The 6,894-nt window shown below is 44.1% G+C and overlaps 1 long non-coding RNA gene across 2 annotated transcripts; it reads left to right on the top strand.

Annotated features, from left to right (window-relative positions):
- The first annotated feature begins 6 nt into the window (after window positions 1-6).
- On the top strand, window positions 7-4,292 carry LOC119306877. Of its 2 annotated transcripts, none has more exons than XR_005149067.1 (3): window positions 7-383; window positions 483-601; window positions 3,973-4,292. It is a non-coding gene; the product is annotated as an uncharacterized LOC119306877 (long non-coding RNA). The 2 variants fall into 2 exon arrangements; XR_005149066.1 differs by having other exon boundaries at window positions 460-601.
- Window positions 4,293-6,894: the final 2,602 nt, after the last annotated feature.

The following is a 6,894-nucleotide window of genomic DNA, read 5'->3' as shown; positions in this document are numbered from 1 at the left end:
CCCGCACTTTGCTCTCGCTCGCTGTGTTCCGCTGCCGAACTCCCTCTCTTTGCTTCGCTCTCCCCCTCTCTACTCTGGCACCGAGCTCCCCTCGCCTCATCGCTGCGCTCCACTCGGCTCATCACGCTCATCCCCTCCACATTCCCTCGGCTCGTCACACATCCCTTGGACCAAAATATTTGACCTTTTGGTCCAAGCTGGCGACAAATTGACGGATCCGGCGTCGGCGAGGCCGGATCCGGTGGCAGCGAGGCCGGACACGCCGGATCTGCTGGCTGTCAGGCAGGATGCCCCCCACCCCCATCCCCGACGCATTCTCAGGCAAGGAGGGAGGGTCAACACCAACACCGTTGAATCCGCTGGCGCCAAAAGAAGGGGCTAAGGTATGGGTCTCTGATCTTGTACGGTCTCAGCTCCTTGGATCTTGGTACGGGTCTCCTCCTCTTCATCTTTGTGCAGTTTCTCTGTCCATCATCGTTCAGGGTGACGAGATGAGCGCTGATCGTGAGAGCTGTGCTTTTTGGTGGGATTTCAAGAACACATGGGTGAGGAGAAGAAGCAATTCTCTGCTATAGCTAAGGGTGATTTCAAGAACAACATCGTGAGTTACTCCTGTTAATTCTTTTGCAGATTTATTTCAACCGTTGTTGCTTCTAAATTGTGAGATCTGTGCTTAGTTTCTCCACGCTTGAATTGAAGTGTTCACGCTGCCCGGCAGATTAGACTACATGCCATGCTTGAGTTGGATAGTCAGTGCCACATGGTGTTTATTTGGAGAGGAAGGCTAGTTGGCAATATTTGATAAGGATGTGATTAAGATGGATGAAGAACCAAATCTAGCTCATTAAGATGTATGCGATTAAGATAGCTACAATACCTAATTAAATAGCTAACCAAGTCAGTAAACTGGACTGCGTGAAAGATTCCATCACTCATTTTAACAGCTACTCCATGATTAAAGAAGTTTGGAGATTTTTTGTTTGTTTGTTTCTTTAATACTCCAAAAAGGTTTGATTAATGCATGCTTTTCTTGTCCATGAAATGCAGCTTATATACTAGTGAGAGAAGTGTTCTGGTGACCTTGTGTTGACATCAATATTGACATGGCCGAAACCCTAATTAATATGGCATCAAATGAAAAAGTTGTCAACATGAAAAAGTTTTTTTTTTTGAGAATCACCAATGCGGATCAACACTTACTGAGTACATTCCTTTGTCACTATAACTCACTAAGTTCACTCTTGCTGCAAGGTTGTGTGCAAGCATATTACTCCCTCCGTTTCTAAATATAAGTCTTTTTAGACATTTTAAATGGACTACAACATACGGATGTATGTAGACATATTTTAGAGTGTAGATTCACTCATTTTGCTCCGTATGTTAAATGGACTACACTCTAAAATATGTCTACATACATCCGTTCGACCTGATGTGACCGCATGATCGAGAAGAAATTAAGAGACCCCATGACCGTTCCTTGCAATAGCACCACACGTATCCGCACCCGATCGAGACAGCGTCAAAAGCAGCGTCAGTATTCTTTTTTTTTGCGGGTAAAAGCAGCGCCAGTATTCAACTTCACTGAACCGCTTGGGGGAGGGATCCATTATTTTCCTGGATTCCAATATGGGCGTCAGTATTTAGCAAATCTACACTCTAAACTATGTCTATATACATCCGCATGTGGTTTTTATTATAATCTCTAAAAAAACTCATTTTTTTTTGGAAAAAATATCTCAAAAACTTATATTTAGGAACAGAAGAAGTATATTATCTCTTAGGAACCATGAAAGCGATAGCGTGAGCAGTAATTTGTTTCGACCATCTGCATCACATGAGTTGAGGATGCCTTGAGCCAATCACCATGGTGTCATGTTCCAGTGCCGAGGCGGAGTACCGTACTGTGGCTAACGCCATCGCAGAGTGTTCATGGCTTTGCCAACTCATTCAGGAACTACATCTTGATGTTCCCAAGGCCACCGTCATCTATTGCGACAACGTCTTCGCCGTCTACCTCCCCGCCAACCCTTTTAATCATCGCCGCACGAAACACATTGAGCTTGACATTCACTTCATGCATGAGCATGTGGCTCTCGTGCGCGTCCGCGTCTTGCATGTTCCCACTGCTCAGAAATTGGGGTTACCGACAACCACCTTCGAGGAGTTCCAGTCCAGTCTATGCGTCATAGGTGATGTATTGACTCGGGAGCGCTTTGCTTTATATAAGAGTTTGTCTAAACTTGTCCTTTGCTATAAAAAGGATTGAGATAACTTGCTCCACCTTTGCTACACTTGTAATTGCTACCCATTACGAATTATCTTACTATCAAACTATCTGTTACCAATAATTTCAGTGTTAGCAGAGAATACCTTGCTGAAAACTGCTTCTCATTTTCTTCCGCTCCTCGTCGTGTTCGACATTCTTACTTATCGAAGGGACTACGATTGACCCCCTATACTTGTGGGTCATCACGCACCCTCACCAAGCACCCCATGGTGTTCAACCCCGGAGATCTTGTGTGGCTACACCTTCGCAAAGACCACTTCCCCAATGAGCGCAAGTCCAAGATACTACCTCATGCCGATGGAGCCTTCAAGGTGCTAGCACGCTTCAATGAAAACGCCTACAAGATCAACATACCACGCGACAAGTACAATGTGAGCGATATCTTCAACGTCACGGACCTATCTCCCTTTTCATGATGATGAGTTTTTTGATCCGAGGTCGGATCTTTCCCAAGGGGATGGGGGGAGATGATGCGGAGCATCCTATGGTCATGCCCATGGACCTACCGACATCTCACCAAGTGCCAAGTGGACCGATGACATGAGCACGTGGAAGATCTCTAGAAACCGAGGTGACATCTCTCCTTTGTGATATTTCGTATGACCCAAGCGAGACATGGCTACTAGCTACCTAAAGCCGGAATGCTATGTGTGATCAGGTACGTAGAAGACGCTCTCGGAGATGCTCGTGACGATCGACAAGTCCCCAAGTACATGGATGAAGAGGACCGACAGAAGGATCCGAAAGGAGTCTACAGGATCCGAACATCCAACCCTTGAAGATATCTGCCATAGAAACAACCCAGCAGCCGAAGCTACAGGGCCCGGACATCTAGCCAGAGCCCGGACATCCGCCCCCCTCCCGGAAATCCGACACCCCATATCCATAGAGCAACCAAAACCGGCCCCCGCCAACTCAGACATTCGACACATGTCTGCGCATAGTGAACGGGCCGAAGGCCCATGCATCTCTCCCACTCATCCCACCTCCATACTTGACTATATATAGATGTCCTCCTCCTCCTTTTAGGGGTGGCATTGTGATAGCTCATTGTTGAGATAGAGCTTTGCTCATCCACTTATCCCTCTACTCCATTGGAGACCAAGGCCTCCTAGGAGAAGATCCCCCAAGTGGATTCAAGACCCCCTTGTGGGAAGATCCTATATGGATTCAAGACCTCTCTCCTCATAGGATTGGGATGAACTAGTTACACCCTTGCATCCTCCCTTGTTGTCCTTTGATCTTTGTTACATCTATGTGTATGTGGATGTAGTACATGTGTGACTATTTCTCGTTGATTTGAGTGTTCCTTCTCGTTCCCCTCGTGTTTTCCTCTAGTGCGTTCATCGTGTTCTTCGGGGACCCCCTCCAAATCATGAAAGACCGGCCCCTAGGGTTCCACCCTACATCACCATGGGCTCACATCTGCAATGTCCATCTCACTTGTGTAGAGAAGGGAAAGTAGTGTCTGAAACCCAACTCGGTGCACCCACAGTGCACCCACGCAAGAAAACATAGCAAAATATTTCAAAAAAAAATCCAAAACTTTGTTTGAATGATCATCAACAAATTATGGGTGCTTGCAAAGTTATCTTTGTTGTACAGAGCTCCTCGAATGTTATTTGACCACCAAACTTTGCAATTATTGCCACGCCTTCAACTTCTCTGATAGTATTTCATACCAGACAAAAAAGGGAGAGCCATTGGCACACTACCGCAATTGTTGCCACGTCTCAGACTTCGCTCAGCCTCAATGCCAACACCGACATCTTCCGCGGGTTCCGCTTACCTCCTCGGCTAAAGATCACACTCACAATGTAGCAGTTCAACCGGACAAGGACCCAAAACTAGGTGAGTCAAGCGGACATGACCCAAACTAGGTGAGAACTAGGTAAGTTAGATGGTTCGTCTAATTGCCAAACATTGACGCGTAAACTTATTGGTATATGCTACTGTTCAATTGTATTTTATTCATCTTTTGTATATTGTACTCCCTCCGTCCGAAAATACTTGTCATCAAAATGGATAAAAAGAGATGTATCTAGAACTTAAATACGTCTAGATACATCTTTTTTATCCATTTTGATGACAAGTATTTCCGGACGGAGGGAGTATTTCAACAATACATTTTGGAGTCACTTTGGGGAAACATCAGTCTGGTTCCTCTAAGCGCAAGAGGAAAGAAAAAGAACAGAATTTAATTGATAAATCTTATAAAGGTGGAATGGATAGATATGTTAGAAAAGAAGCACCGCCGGTGTCGTCCCATAATCAGTCTGTTGACGCTTAGTTTTTTTAATGAGATAGAGCCTCATATATCAGTTTTGCACAGGGCCTCGGATTTTGTCCGCCCGGCCCTGAATAGGGGGTGGCAACAATGCTGCCTCCAAGAACATCAACGATGCCCGTAGCCGCCGCCATCACTAGTCACATGCCCAAGGCCGAGATAGGGTCTTCACACAAGCTCATGTACAAAGCAACAGTTTTTTTTAGCATACAAAACAATGGTGTTGACAAGTCCGCCAAAACATCACCACCAACAACAAACCAGCCCACAAATAAAGAAACCCACCGCAACAGAGCACCAACAACACATGCGGAGGCTACCGGTGTACACCCACCAACACAATAGTGTTTGCTCAAAGAAAAGAAATAACCAACACAACAGTGTGAATCTGAAGATCCAATTGTATTATAGGTGAATTGACATGTGTTTTGTGAGGGTGGATTGCTGTTTTTTTTCCGAGAAATCTGGGGGTGTGTATCAATACTTGTGGCATCAACACATAAACATTTTGTTTTCAAAAAAGAAACACATAAACATTTTCTATGCTAAGAAAAAACATAAAGGTTTTCAATTGATATTCCTACTAGAAAATGCTAAGAAAAAACATGAAGGTTTTCAATCAAGTCGAAAATTTTCATTTGTCCTCGAGAAAAAAGAAGCGAAAGAGGCAACCTCGACATCGACAACATGGCGGCGGCGGATCTGGGCTATGATTGAGCTTATCCGGGAGGAGGTTGTCGATGAGCCACCGGAGGCGGACCTGGGCCAGAGCGGGATGGGGGTGGTCGCGGAGGTGGCCCGGTAGATGAGGAAGCTGCGGTGCCTCATCCTCTCCAATGTGGTTTTAGCTCAATCCAATCCAATCCAATCCAATCCAATCCAATGAATCAGGTATGAGTTGGCCCCAAGTGCCTTCATCTTGTAGCTTTTCTCTTTGTAGTTGCCTCTCAGTGGCTTCTTTCTTTCAGATTCAGATTCAGATGGATGGATCTGCTACAAAATACTACTACAAAATTCATCAGCTGCAGCCTGCAGCAGGACAAGATTAATTATATATATTGGTGAGTTTTTAAAGGATTAATTGGTAACGAGCATTTCTAATTTTCTATCGAGGAGAGGATAATATGTCCGGGGCAGCATCTGCGTTTCGATTTTGAAAAATAAGAATCAAGGCACACTCGAAATTCTGTCAGTATTTACTCTCTTTGCATGGTTATTATCTACACCTGTTCTGAATATATATATATATATATATATATATATATATATATATATATATATATATATATATATATATATATATATATATGACATCCTCTTGCAACTTCAGTCATGCCTTTCCATGTTTGTTGATGCACAGATTGGGCTCACTTTAGCTCACAACTAGCCAGCCCAACTTATACAATATTGAAAAGACGAAACGCCGTTAGCCAAGTCCGATGGGCAATGGGTACTCGAGTTGGGTGTCATCTCTCTTTTGGAACCAAGGATTGAATATATATGCCTCATGAAGAATACTTACATACATATACTTCTAGCACACCAGTATCTGCCATTTCTGTTATGCACCAAAGCAACAAATGATCGAGTTGGTATCTGGGTTTGGTCGCCGCCGGCCAGATGAGACATCGTAGCACTTATACCTAACCAAATACAGTACAATACTACTTACAAAGCTAGCAAGTTGTCAGGCTTAATTAATCAAATCTACCACCTGCTAAAAAGAAATTCGAGCTAGCTAACTCAGAGTAGTGTCTCTCCTAGTTGAATGGGATGGGCTCAAGGCTCAACCAACTCTCTGCTTTTTAATTCCTTGAGGTTTGAGTGTTTGCTTGAAGGAGCTGTCTTGTCCACCTACCCCTACACAAAAATACCATTATCTTTCCCCCCAGAACCCATGAGAAAAACACAACTTGCATCCTCTATACTCTCATGGCTCATAAACACAGCAATACTCTCGTGGGAGAAAGAGAGATCAATAGCTTGGATAAGGAGCCATGAATGAATGGCAGTTTGTTTACATATTTAGTTGCACTTTACACAAACCACTCAATTGCACTTTAAAATTGCTGTGTTTGTGAATTGTAAGAGTGCAGGCATATAGGGAGCCTGTCTTTGAGCAGACACATCCTTTCAAGTATTTGTGTGAAGCCATCGGTGTGTACGTAGCTTAATGATATCTTCATACTTTTGAATGCATTCCAGAAAGGACTACGATGTACGCAGGCAACCCAATCCTCACACAAATATTTCTGGTTAGCAGTCTTGCCATTAGTGGACTTGTGGGTGTGGGGTTATTCTTTCAGATTTGATCTTTGTC

The sequence above is a fragment of the Triticum dicoccoides genome, chromosome 5B (genome assembly GCF_002162155.2).
Source record: "Triticum dicoccoides isolate Atlit2015 ecotype Zavitan chromosome 5B, WEW_v2.0, whole genome shotgun sequence".
NCBI classification, from domain to species: Eukaryota; Viridiplantae; Streptophyta; class Magnoliopsida; order Poales; family Poaceae; genus Triticum; species Triticum dicoccoides.
Note: the sequence above shows the minus strand (reverse complement) of the source record. Positions and strands in the feature narration are given on the sequence as shown.